This window comes from Herpailurus yagouaroundi, unplaced genomic scaffold (assembly GCF_014898765.1).
Source record: "Herpailurus yagouaroundi ecotype Mexico unplaced genomic scaffold, PumYag 184, whole genome shotgun sequence".
Taxonomy (NCBI): domain Eukaryota; kingdom Metazoa; phylum Chordata; class Mammalia; order Carnivora; family Felidae; genus Herpailurus; species Herpailurus yagouaroundi.
In genome coordinates, this window is record NW_024412415.1 from 928,778 (window position 1) to 941,853 (window position 13,076).

Genomic DNA, 13,076 nt, shown 5'->3' on the forward strand with positions numbered 1-13,076 from the left:
TATATGCCAAGAGCACCTCTTGGGCACCGAATATTATTTAGATCTGCACACCAGCAACCACAGGGGCTAATGTGCGGTGTGGTCCTCTCCTGTGCCTACCCTCCCTCAGAGCAATGAGCAAAGAAGGCAAAAGCCGGTGGTATGGAGAGAAGGCACAGGTCTGAATAATAAGGTCTGGAGTAATTTTATTTCAACTCAATTTGGATTAAAAGAGTCGCTCTGTTGAAGAGATAACTTTTCATGTCATACCAGGAGCCTAAAGAAAAGAAAAATGATAGACGGGGTATCATGTTCTTTAAAAAGCTGATAAGTATATAAAAAGGTGGCTGCACTTTCCTCACAGCTGCAGAGATATTTAAGGGCTCCCCAGACCTTAACACGGTGGAGCCACGAAATGTTCTTTGCACTATTTCCGAATTGCTCAAAATCATTCGAACTAACTTTAGTTGCTGTATTTCCAAATGCATCAACAGCTACGTGAAAAGGAGTCACACCCAAACCGAACTCCTGACGAAATGACATGTCCTGGTGTTACCTGTGGGTCACACCGTTGTCTTTGTTCCCATCGACTCCGTGAAGCATCTTAAAAGGAGCCCAGCGTCGCTGACCACAAAAAGTGGCACCCAAGAGCGTGTGTTCCCCCTCTTCTCTGGCACTGCTGCAAACATCTCCTGGCCCTCACAGCCTTTACTATGGCACCAACCGAAAAGCAGAGAGATGAAGCACAAGTGTCCCACTGGGACTGAATGGGGCAGCACCATGAAGAACACAGGAGGCTTTGCATCCCGATGCCTCCCTCTGCCACGGCAGTGCCTCGTTACACTGGTGGGCACCATCGATGGGTTACAGCAGAAGCTGCTGGACACTATTCCTCTGTGCTCGCTCTACCAGGCCTGGGGTGGAACCTGGGAACTGGCGCTTCTAACAAGCTCCAGGGGACAGGACGCTCATGTTGCTGGTCCGGGGATGACATTTTGAGGGCCACTGCTTAAGGAATGATCAAGCTTCAGTGCTTGCCGGAGAAGAAGCAGAGGCTTTGACAATCATCATCCCGGTGAGAGCTCCTATGGGTACACACCATGGGTAGGTGCTTTCCAGAACATCGTGGCTTGTCATCAGGATTTTTCCAGGGAGGAATGATTGCCCCCACTGACAATGTGAGGAGTCTGACCATATATCCTACGGCTGGATGTGGCTGGTGGTGGTAGCGGTGGGAAGTGACCTCACGGTCAATTCCAGAACATGAGCCTATTTTGCTCTAGTTTTTATAATATATTCATTTGCCTACCGTATACAAAACCAGTGTAAAAAGCAACCAGGAAAGCAGGAGAGAAAGATACTTCCTTAGCTCTTAAAGGAAGGTGAATTGATACAGCAGGGATTTAAGGAGCCCTGAGCATACAGCAGGCACAGAACTATGCAAGGTGTTATACAAGAACTATCTCATTTTAGACTTGCAATTAGTGGTGTGGAGTAGCTGTAGTCATTATCTCCCTTTTTCAGCAATGCAAACTGAGGCTTTAAAAGGTGAAGTAACGTGCTCCAAGTCATACAGGTTCCAAATACAGAGTTGGGATTTCACCATACGCCATGTTGTCTCCATCTTGGTAGTCTGGTCTAAAAAGACTCGTGTAAAAAAACAAAACAAAACAAAAAAAAACAAAACCATGTTGCAAATGGGAAATAAGCTGCCTGTTTAAAGAGGTGAAGACAAGGCGCATTGGAATAGACTCGAAGGGTAAGAAGGGTGTTGAGGGATAGCATTATTGAAAAGGTAGACCCTAACAGGTCAGAGTGTTGACAACCAATGAGGCTAAGAATGAGGACACACACGAGCAGAGGCCTGTTGGTGGAAAGTATGAAGTGCACACGGGGACCAACAGATGATTCACTGATTCGTTTTGGGGTCAGGTGAAATGAAAGGGAACACCTGGAAAAAAATGAGGGCACAGGTACAGGGAAGTCAGATTATGGGCAGCCATGACTGTTCTACTGCTAATGGGACGCTGGTGTAGTTTTTCGTTCTTGTTTTTGTTTTTTTTTTTTTTAACTGGTGTAGGTTTTTAAAAGCAGAAGGTCACTGTCAAAAGTGTACCTTAGGAAGGCAACCCTGATTGCACAGTGGTGGAAGAGCTGGAGGCGTCAAACTCTGGGACAGAAAAGATCATTCATTCAGTTCCTATGACAACAGTAGAGTGTGGACCAAACATCTTGGCGTCACCCTTTACTCACTTCTCCCTTTCATACTCCACAGTCAAGCCACCTCTGGTGCCATCTCTGAAATACATTCTACACCCAAGTTCTATACCCTGCTGCCAACACCAAGGACGCAGTATCCACCTCCTGCCAGGCTGCCTGGTACACACCAGGATGGTAATAATGGTGCCCTAACTATGTGTCCTGCTGCAGCCACACCCCCACCCCCACCCCCTTTTATAGTCTGAGCCAACATGGCAGCCGGAGCCATCCTTTTAAAACTCTGTTACATCGTGTTACTTTCTCGCCCAACTTTCCCACAGGCACTCCCTCCCATCCACTGTGGCTCCGTTTCACACCTACAAGTGCAATGTCCTCACCATGGTCTCCAAGACCCTGCATCAGGACTTGGCAAATCTTCCCCATAAAAGACCAGACAGGGGGCACCTGGGTGGCTCAGTCGGTTAAGCGTCCATCTTCAGCTCAGGTCACAATCTTGCCGTGTGTGGGTTCCAATCCCTCATGGGGTTCTCTGCACTAAGTTCAGAGCCCACTTTGGATCTTCTGTCCCACCCCCACCCCCCGCTCCTCTGCCTGCCAACCCCCTGTGTCAAAAATAAACATTTTTTTTAAAAGAAAAAAAAGACAAGACAGTAAATATTTTAGGCTTTCCAGGACACATATGGTCTCTGTCATATAGTCCTTTTTAATTTCAACCAACTTTTTCAAAACCGAAACCATTCTTACCTAGAGGGCTACCCATAAACAAGCCACAGCCTGGATATGGCTGCTGGCCTTGCTTGCTGATCCCTGCCATCCTTGATCTGGATCCTTTCTACCTCTCTGACATCACGAGCGTGCTCTCCATCACTCCCTCTGCTCTAACCACACAGGCCCCTGCTCTGTTCTTCAGACAAGTATGCTGCTCCCTCCTACCACAGGGCCTTGGCACATGTGTTCCCCTCTGCCTGGAATGCTCTCCCTCTAATATTCCTGTGGCTCATTCCCAGGCTTCATTCAGTTCTGCGCTCACATTTCTCATTTGGAGAAGCCTTCTCTGATCACCCTTCCTAAAGGAAAAATCACCCTTGCTCTGTCATAGTTTGCTGTCTCATTTCTTGAGGCATGTATTATTAGCTGATATGAATTCATGTTATTTCTGATATGTATCTATCCTCCTCTACTCCCCAGGATATAAGTTTCATGAGTCTGTTGTATTCTCTGCCACAACAGCACTTTTATCAGTGCTGGGCAAACAGTAGGCACTCGTTCATATTTCCTGAAGAAATAAATAATAATTACATCAAGTGGTCCTTTTGTCTCCCTTTTATGGATGGGAAAAGATAAACTTTCCCATAATTGGCTTGTAAGAGGTGAGTGGGGATTTGAACTTGGATCGAACTACAAACTCTACTAACTCTTTCCACAGTCTGACTCTACTTTTGGACTAACATTCCAGGAAGGATGTATTACGGTACACAGAAGACTGCATGAACCTGCTCACAGGGGATTCAGACCGCAAGACTCTGAGGCAGCATTCGGATGGCAGTCCTGTCCCTCCATGAGTGGCCTTAGCTGTCCCCAACAGCAGGAGGAGATTATGTGGTACCACCTCACAGCACGGGGGTGGGGCAGGGTAAACCTGGGAAAGGGCCCTGATGCCACATCCAGAGGAAAAATATTCCACTGGATCATTAATTCAATTGTCTTGCTTGTATTTTATTTCTTTTAAGTTTGTTTATTTATTCTGAGACAGACACAGTGCAAGTCGAGGGGCAGGGGGAGGGGGCTGAGAGAGAGGGAGAGAGAGAATCCCGACCAGGCTCCACACTACCAGCGCAGAGCCCGATGCGGGGCTTGAACCCACAAAGCTGTGAGATCATGACTGTGCCCAAACTAAGAGTTGAATGCTCAAGCAACTGAACCCCCCAGGTGCCCCTTCTTGCTTGTAATTTTAAATGTATTTTTTTTTATTTTTTTTTTAACATTTATTTATTTTTGAGACAGAGAGAGAGCATGAACAGGGGAGGGTCAGAGAAAGAGGGAGACACAGAATCTGAAACAGGCTCCAGGCTCTGAGCCGTCAGCACAGAGCCTGATGCGGGGCTCGAACCCACAGACCCCGAGATCATGACCTGAGCCGAAGTCGGCCGCTTAACCGACTGGGCCACCCAGGCGCCCCTCTTGCTTGTAATTTTAAACTTAACTACTGACATTACTGACATTTCTTTTGGTGGATACCAGAAAACACCGCCTCCTAGTAAGATAAACCTGTTATGGCGACAGAGGGGGAACAGTGATTCTCTCTAGCCACATGTAAGTATTTCAAGATATTTTAAGCGATCTTCTTTTCCAATCTGGAACCCCAAGTTCCTCTTTGGGGACCCCAGGCTCTGGGAAGGCTCCTTGGTGAATGTCACAGAACACATGAAGGCTTCAGTTGCCACCTTCCTGGGAAGTTTGTAGGGCATGAGATCATCTGTTGGATGTGCCTGTGCACGCTTGCATTTTCCTTTTCTTCTCTATCCCACTCTGTTCTACTTTTAGGCTATCAAAGAAAGAAAGAAGCCTTTCTAGAAGGTCACAGAGCAATAGTTCCTGGACAGGCTGGAGGCCCTCCACAGTGCCCAGGACGATTACATTTCCTCAGATACAACTGACAACTAATAATGATGCCATATAAGTAAAAACAAACCAACCGAACACCCCATTAACCTAACAGTACCCCTAACAGTACAAACGAAAGCAGGTAACTCAGTACTTTCAGTAAGAAAACGATTAAAGATTCTATTCATAACTGATCAAAAAAAAAGTAATAAATTTTTCAGGAATTTACTTAGAGGCATTAAACCTTTAGAATGAAACCACAAACCTTTATTCTATAAAATGTAATTTGATTTGGTGAAATATTAAGGTGTATAATGAGAATACCAATATTGGTAAATGCCAGTTCTTCTAAACTTAACTTACGGATCTAATGCAGTTTTAATAATTCTAAAGCAATATTTTGGAATCCAGCAGAGTTGCTAAAAATTCACCAGGAAATAGAAGCAGTAAGAAATTTTTATTCTCGGGCACCTGGGTGGCTCAGTCAGTTAAGCAGCCAACTTCAGCCCGGGTCATATTCTCATGGTCTGTGGGCTTGAGCCCTGAGTCAGGCTCTTTGCTGACAGCTCAGAGCCTGGTGCCTGTCTCAGATTCTGTGTCTCCCTCTCTCTCTGCCCCTCCCCCACTCACACTCTCTCAAAAATGAATATTAAAAAAAATTTTTATTCTGAAAAGGAACTAAGTTTTAGCAAATGTTGTGAAGTAAAATTAATTCATTCTGGTATGGTTCAAAAAGAAGAATGTAGCACAATCTAGGCAGTCCATAAACAAGTACCAAGGATAGCATGTGATACGACAGATTTTTAGTACAATGGGCAGGGGGAGGCATGATTATTAAACAAATTTCTCTGTGATATGTGAACAGCAAATCAGAAAAGCATTCAGTAAGATCCACAGGAAATATAAAAGATTCTGGATGGATAACAGAATTAAATATTTTATTTTACAATTAAATTCTAGAACTAGCACATAATAGAATAGTCCACCATTCCTTAACAGAGCTAACACTTACGTATGTTTGAAGTAACAGATGCGCTCAAAGGCAACAAAAAACAGATAAGATTGTACAAAGATCACTGGACTTCAGAACACTGCAAACACTGAATAGATTTCAGAATACTTTGTATCACTATGACAAATGGGTTAACATCTTGTTGAAATGTAAGAAAAAAACTAAGCCTCAAGTAAAGAAAAAGGCAAAGGAGATGAATAAATGATTCACATCAGGAATAAAGTTCAAATATATGGAAGGGACTTTATCTCTTCTAGTAAGGAAAGAAGTGACAATTAAAGAAAGCACTTTTTAGACATCATTTTATATCAACTAAATTTGTGAAAATGGGGAAAACACAATGCTGTCTGAGCTGCAGTTTAGCTGGTGTGATCCCGTACGAGGGGACACTGGAGCGCAACTCTTGCATGGCAATGTGGTAATACATAAAAGAGCCATAAAGAGGTCTGTAGCCTTTGCTGTAGTCATTCCACTTCTGGGAGTAATTCAAGACAAGCAAAGAAGTATGCACCCTGTTGTGATAAGAGCATTATAATGGAGGCAAACCAAACACCTGGAAAGAGCCTAAATATCCAAAACAAAAATTGTGTCTCGAAGTCATGGGCTTCTTTAGGAAGTTCTATCCATAGCCATTAAAGAAGACAATCACAGAGGCTCCCAGAAACAGAAAAATGTGTGCAACATGCCGCCCGTGAAAAAGGCAGAATGCAAAATGCCTTCGACTGTTATGCATCTGCAAGGACGATAAAGAATCTAAAAAAAATGAACTAGCCATTTGGTTGGCTGCGGAACCATTTGAACTCTTCCAAATTCTTCACCCTACTTGCCTGACATTTTAATAAAAAACACATTTGTGTTGGGGGCAAAAACTGTTGCATGTGTTTAAAGACGTGGAATGCTACAAAAGTGTTTTGTTTCCTCATGACAACTTAAGTTGCTCAAGGATGTCATTAGCTTGCCAGAACTTTCCCTGCCTGAAGGGCTGATGGCAACACACAGCAGGGGGCCTTCTTTTTGGCACTAATCCAGAGACTAGCTCTTCCCTGTTGTCAAGTGGAAACACCAGGGAGGAAGTCTTTAGCCAAGACCCCTCTGACTCCCTCCTCATTCCTTCAGGCCCAGATCCAGACTCCAGAGGAAAAAATCTCTCACCGCAGAAAGTCACTTCTGCTGGGATCCCAAACACACCCGTTCTTCTGACTGCTCTTTGAGGAACCTTTACCTTGGATTCCATCCTGATTCCTGGAGACTCGCTTCCTACACTCTTCCATGCTTCCAAGGCTGCCTCCCCCCCTGCATCAGATTCCAGGCCCACCTTCCCCTATTGTCATAGGCCAGCCCATTACCCACCTCTGACCAAACTCTCAAGTCCTCACTTTTCTAAAAGGGGTGGGCAGAGAGGACTGGACAATACTTCCAGAGCTTAAAGGACAACAAAGGAACTGATGGGCATTTTCCAAACAGGTCTGAGATTGTAAACTCCTGGTAACAGGGACAATTTTTGTTCTCTAACAATAGTTAAGTAGTTCATTAAAATTTAAAAAGTGTCACCCAGGGATGGGAGGCCACATGCACAGATTAGTTTGACTTATGCTTTAAAGTCAGAGTTGGAGGGGGGCACCTGGGTGGCTCAGTTGGTTAAGTGTCCGACTTCAGCTCAGGTCATGATACACAGTTCATGAGTTCGAGGCCTGTATTGGGCTCTGTGCTAACAACTCACAGCCTGGAGTCTGCTGCAGATTCTGTGTCTCCCTCTCTCTCTGCCCCTCCCCTGTTCATGCTCTGTCTCTCTCTGTCTCAAAAATAGATAAAAACATTTAAAAAAAATTTTTTTTAAAAAGAAAAACCAACATTGGTACCTGTTTTTGCTGACCAAAAGAAATATAAACGGGATTTTCTATTTCTCACACACATCTACATAGGTTATCACAAACTGTGAGATTATGACCTGAGCTGAAATGAAGAGTCAAGAGTCGGAGGCTTAACCGACCAAGCCACCCAGGCACCCAAAGGGATCATTCTTTTATTTTGACAACTTGATTTTCTATTTGTAATGGGATGGTGCATATGGACCCGAAACTCCTAGTCAGAGGAGTCAGAACCACTAGCTACAGAAGGCCACACCTCCAGGAAAGAATCACCCTAAGGGGTTTCCCCCATAAGAAATCCTTCACGTGAGTCTGGGGCAACTCAACCAAGACAGCACAGGCCTTTAAGGTAAATGTACTTGAAAAGAAGCCATATTCTTGGCATTGCTCGTGGGCCTCTCGGGATACCGTTAAAAACTGAAATAATGAAACAATTTTAAGGAAGTATAGAAAAGAGGAGGAGGGTGTGGCATCTGACAGCCGTACTTCCCCATGTTCAGTGATCATGGCAGTCTCCCCAGTTGCCTTTCCCAAAACACAGGCCCACATGTCAGAGGCTGTGAGGCACAACAGGACCCCCAGAGAAAAGTCTGACTCCGGTTGGCTGAAAGCCTACGGGAGTCACTGCTCCTTCTGCTAATGCTCTTGCAGCAAGGTAAGCAGGGGGACAGGATTCCAGGGAGCTCCGCCTCCCACACCCTCACTGCTTCCCCCTCCCACCACCACGTGGGACGGGACTGCAGAGTGCAATGTCCCAAAAGCTTTGTATAAAACCCGGCTATTGTCCTTTCCTTCACTCTTCAAGCAGGGAGAACACAATCCATCCCCAGCCAGGTACCACGAATGCCAAATTTACCATTCCCACAGTTTATAATTCACTCAGTTCAGCCAAGCCCTCCTCTTAGAAGCACACAGAATTATTTTTCTTGGATAAGAAGATTCTGGAAATCTCATTTTTGTTCAGGTCATTAATTTCCCAGCCACATTGGAAGTGTTTCAGGACATAAAGATGAAGGGCCACAGCCTGATTTGAGAACGTTCTGGGTCAGGAGCGCCCTCTCCAGCAATAACCTGTACAGCAGGGAGCTATTCTGTTTCAGCAAAAAGCCCCTCCGACACAGAACTGGCCCAAACCTTGCACATATTTTGGTAAGTGAAGTCTGAGAGATGGCTCACATGACCTAGGGGCTGTGGAGGGGCTTCCGTAGTGACCCGGAGTTCATGAGTTCCTACGAGAATTTTTAAACTTCTAAGAAAGAAGAGTCCCTGCATGGTGTACAGGTAATCCCTGAACGCACAGCTGAAAAGACCTGAGAAATCTCCTGTTAAGTCTCTAAAAATAAGTTTTTGATCCATGAGAACCTATGTAGATGTGTGTAACCATTTCCCTCACTCCCTCCCAATCTGAGGAGTTTGGGAAACAAACCAAATTACTCTGTGAGGTTCCCACCAGGGCTAGGATTTTACAAACACTGATTGTGCAACAGAAAGATAACCATTCTCCACGAAGGAGAAAGAGCCTGTTGTTGGGATGCCTCCAATTCAGCACAGGGTCATTCTAGATACATCTGTGCTTTCCTTTGAACACAGATGTCCAGGGAAACCAGACAGCCAGAATGGCAGCTCTAACACGTGTTTATTTTTATGGTGTCTTTTAAGAGAGCAAATTGACAGGAGGTATCTGTCAGGGTATTACCGACATTTAGATTGATGGCAAGTATACTTTGGAAAGAGGTGAAGCAATCATTTTTCTCTCCGAATTAATGTTTCCCACTCTATCCCACAGCTGGCTAACACACTTCTAAGAATCTGACATTGCCAAGTTCATTCTTTACACAAAAGAACCCCAGCAGTTGGATTTGTTTTCCAGTAACTGCTCTGGTTTTTTATTTCAACCACCTACACATCATTCATCAGGCCTCTGATGAAATGGCAGACCAGCGGCCACATAGGGTCAAGACTAAGCACTCTGTCCAATCATTGCCTTTCATCCAAGGTAACATATACTGAGTATTTTCTACCAAGAGTTTAACATCTGAAAGGTCAGATTACCTTGGCATGAAAAATTGAATATGTCTCTAATCTACTATTTCTCTAGGGAAAAAATAGGAATAAGTTTTTTTTTCACAAAGCCACTGTTGAGTCCTACTGTGTGCAAACACTTCTACCCATGAGGGCTATGAGACAGAAGATGAAATCAATTCTATTTTGCTCTTTGATCCTCCTCCCTTTCTCCTGCACTCCTCAACCTATTTCTTTTCCTCTCTCGGATGCCCTTTCACATATTCCTCATACTGGTCTCATATCTGATCTTGCTGAACAGAGATCAACTCCATCCTGCTCTCTATATCCATACAGCAAGCCCAGGGCCATATATCCAAGCAAAACAAACACAACACAGCCCGATCTGTTCTTGAAGTATATTAAGTGGCCTTGGATGGAGAAGCCAACTCCTAAGAGTTCTGTGTATGTGTGGACCTGTGTGAAGATAGGAAACTAGATGCCCCTAATACTTGCTATCTGCCCACAGACCATATTCTGCTCTGAGAACCATAGCACAATTCTTCTGAACATCTTATAGACTGATTCCAGACAAGTAGTTCTCAGTCCCACCTATCAATCAGAACCACGGGGAAAGTATTAAAAATGAAACCAAAGCAAGCCAAACAAACCAAAACCCTACAGCATAAAAGGTTGGGCCATCCCCGAAGATTCTCATTCGGTAGGTCTGTGATGGCCTGGGCTCTCAGGGTGGCTCTGATGCATGGCCAGCTTGGAGAGTCACCCTTCTGGGGTTTCTCAGTCACACTGGAGACTTCTCCTGAGTCATCTGTATGGTATTTACAGTCAGCAAGTACTTCGCTGTTCTCTGAATTGTCTTTCTGGATGAGGGACTTATTTTCCTGTTAGCATTTCTCTAGAACCCCACCAAAGCAAAGAACAAATATGGTTGTTACCCCTTGTCCTTGATAGCTGTAATCAAACTAAAAATTGCCTCTCTCTGCCTCTTAGCTCTGCTGCCATATATGTGGCAGATGGAAAGACAAAAATCTCTACTATAACATCTCTCTGGGGAGTCCCACTATCATCACCCCCAGATCCACCCATCTTCACCATGTTGCAGGCCAGCTAGATTCTTCCTGATATGCCTCACTCACATTCTGGACCTCCTTCCCCACCAGCCTGGACTCTACTGGGCCTGGAAAAAGATCAAGTTCATGGCAAAGAACAGAACAGGTTAGGGGGAAGTTCTTTTACTTTTCTGCTGTTACCGCTGGGTCACTCCTCTCCCTAGTCAATCATCTCTGCTCTGTTTTTACTCTGGCTTCTGTGCTTCATTGGTCCCCTGCCCTTAAGAGTGCACAGCATCCCACATCCTTATTTACAACATGCCACTTTTCTGTGTCTGCAAGGTTAATGTCTCTTCGAGGTGTTCTGACTTATGTAACACTTGAGCAGTACTATTCACATGGCTGCTTTCAAAAGCCCGCTTTTCAGAGGTCTAAGTGTTCCTGCCCCCAAGTAGCTCTCTGCCAACGAGAACAAAAAGAAGTCTTCTCCGCTGATCTGTGAATGAAAGCTAGGAATTGGATGGCACAAGCACCACTGGATCTATTTTTCTCCCTATTGTGCAGAGAGTAAATTCATCACACTGACACTGGAAGGATAACCTACGAAGACTGACAAGTAAAACCCAACTTCCCTTGAGCTGCAAGAGAAACTCTATGGGCAAGGGAAAGAAGAGATATTAAAATTAGCAGCAGCCATTTGTCGGAGGAGGGGAGCAGCTCAGAAACATGGAATATGGTTCACAATTTGAAAAATATAACCAAAAAATAAAACTCCAACTTCAGTTGTGCTGACCTTTGCCTCCTTTGATGGCTGGAGAAAAATCCATCAATCAATCATTTCCCAGTGGGTTTGGTAGTTACCCTAACGTGCTGACTTGGTACTCAAAACAACATGACAAGCAACAAAAAATAAAGAAAATAAAGAAAAAAATAAAAAGATCTCATTTTCAATAGCATCAAAAACAATCAAATATTTAGGGTTATGTTTAACCAAGGAGGTGAAAGTTACTTACACTGAGAAGCATATGACATTGATGAAAGAAACCAAAAAAGACACAAACCAGATGTAAAGATGATACCCTGTATTCATGGGTTGGAATAATCCATCTTAAAATGTCTACACTACCCAAAGTCATCTATAGATTGAATGAAATCTCTACTGAGGTTCCAATGACATTTTTCACAAAAGTAGAAAAAACAACTTAAAATTTATATAGACCCAGAAAAGACCCCAAATAGCTAAAGCAATACTGGGAGAGAAAAACAAAGCAGTAGGCAACACACTTCATGATTTCAAGCTTTATTATAAAGATAAAGTAATCACAACAGCATAGTACTGGCATAAAAACAAATACATAAACCAATGGAACAGAATGGAGAGCTCAAAAACAAACCTACGCATATACAGTCAACTAATATTTGTCAAGGGAGCCAAGAATACTTGATGGAGAAAACACAGTCTGTTCAATAAATGATGCTGGAAAAATTGGACATTTAAATGTAAAAGAACAGAACTAGACCCCTATGTTAAACCACTCACAAAAATTAACTTGAAATGGATTAAAGACTTAAATGTAAGACCTGAAACATAAAACTCCTAGAAGAAAACAGAGAAAAGCTCCTTGATATAGATCTTGTCAATGACTTTTTTTTTGACAGGACACCTAAAACACACGCAACAAAATGAAAAAATAGGCAGGACGACATCAAGTTAAAAAATTGCACAGCAAAATGACCAACAAAGTGAAAAGGCAACCTACAGAATGGGAGAACATACTACCAACTCATGCATCTGATAAGGAGTTAATGTCCAAAATGAATAAGGAACTCAAACTCAGTAGCAGAAAACCCTAAATAATCCAACTAAAAATAAGCAAGGGACCCAGGTATCTTTCCAAAGAAGAGATGAAAATGGCCAAGAGATACATGGAAAGGTGTTCAACATCATTCGTCATCAAGGACATGAAAATCAAAACCGCAATAAGATGTCATCTTACACCTGTTGGAATGTCTATCATCTCCCCGTACCCCCTGAGCACCCCCCAAAAAAGATCAAGTGTTGGTGAGGAGGCAGAGAAAATCAGTACCCTTCATGTACTGTTGGTAGGAATGCCAATTAGTGCAATCACAGTGGAAAACAGTATGGAGGTTCCCCAAAAAATTTAAAATAGAACTACCATATGATCCATCAGTGCCATATCAGGGTATCTATCCAAAATAAATGAAATTACTATGTTGAAGAGTTACCTGCACTGCCATGTTCACTGCATTGTTATTTATAACAGTCAAGACATAAAAACAACCTAAGTGTCCACTGACAGT

The 13,076-nt window shown here is 43.5% G+C and overlaps 1 protein-coding gene and 1 long non-coding RNA gene across 2 annotated transcripts in view; one reads left to right on the forward strand and one right to left on the reverse strand.

Moving 5' to 3' along the window:
• Positions 1-13,076, reverse strand: part of RYR3 (ryanodine receptor 3) — a 529,492-nt gene that overhangs the window by 300,632 nt on the left and 215,784 nt on the right. The window lies entirely within an intron of this gene.
• LOC121041445 (uncharacterized) lies at positions 1,862-3,508 on the forward strand. The gene is made up of 2 exons (XR_005795736.1): positions 1,862-2,373; positions 2,950-3,508. It is a non-coding gene; the product is annotated as an uncharacterized LOC121041445 (long non-coding RNA).